Raw genomic sequence first — 858 nt, 5'->3', positions numbered from 1 at the left:
ATTCAAGTCCATTCCCACCCTCCACTGCATCTGCGCACAGCATCTTGGCCAGTCCCAAAGTTCAGGCCTGGCAGGGGGCTTGCGAGCTGGGTCGGGTCAGAGCTGGTGGGGGGGTCGTGAGCTGGGTCGGGGGGAGCAATGCGATACCTAAAGAAGGGTGTTGTGGGTCAGAGCTGCAGGGGTGTGTCCCAATTCAGGTCCATTCCCACTGTCCACTGCTTCTGCACACGGCACCTTGGACAGTAAAAAGTTCAGAGCTGCCGGGGCATTCTCGAGCTGGGTTGGGAGGAGCAATGCGATACCTAAAGATGGGGGTTGTGGATCAGAGCTGCAGAGTTGTGAAGCAATTCAAGTCCAGTCCCAAGGTCCACTGTGTCTGCGCACTGCACCTTGGACAATTCCAAAGTTGAGAGCTGGCAGGGGTGTCGCGAACTGGGTCAGGGGGATGAATGCGATACCTAAAGATGGGGATCGTGGGTCAGAGCTGCAGCTGTGTGTCCCAATTCAAGTCCACTCCCACGGTCCACTGCTTCTGCGCGCGGCACCTTGGCCAGTGCCAAAGTTCAGAGCTGGTGGGGGGAGGTCGTGAGCTGGGTCGGGTCAGAGCTGGCGGGGGGGTCGCGAGTTCAGTCTGGGGGAGCAATGCGATACCTAAAGATGGGGGTTGTGGGTCAGAGCTGCAGAGTTGTGTCCCAATTCAAGTCCTCTCCCTCGGTCCACTGCGTCTCAGCACAGCACCTTGTCCAGTCCCAAAGTTCAGAGCTGGTGGGGGTGTCACGAGCTGGGTTGGGGGGAGCAATGCAATACCTGAAGATGGGGAACTTGGCTCAGGGTGCAGGGGTGTGTCCCAATTCAAGT

Source organism: Elephantulus edwardii, unplaced genomic scaffold, assembly GCF_000299155.1.
Source record: "Elephantulus edwardii isolate Elephantulus edwardi_28Jun2011 unplaced genomic scaffold, EleEdw1.0 scaffold00292, whole genome shotgun sequence".
Taxonomy (NCBI): Eukaryota; Metazoa; Chordata; class Mammalia; order Macroscelidea; family Macroscelididae; genus Elephantulus; species Elephantulus edwardii.
This window is presented reverse-complemented; position numbering follows the sequence as displayed.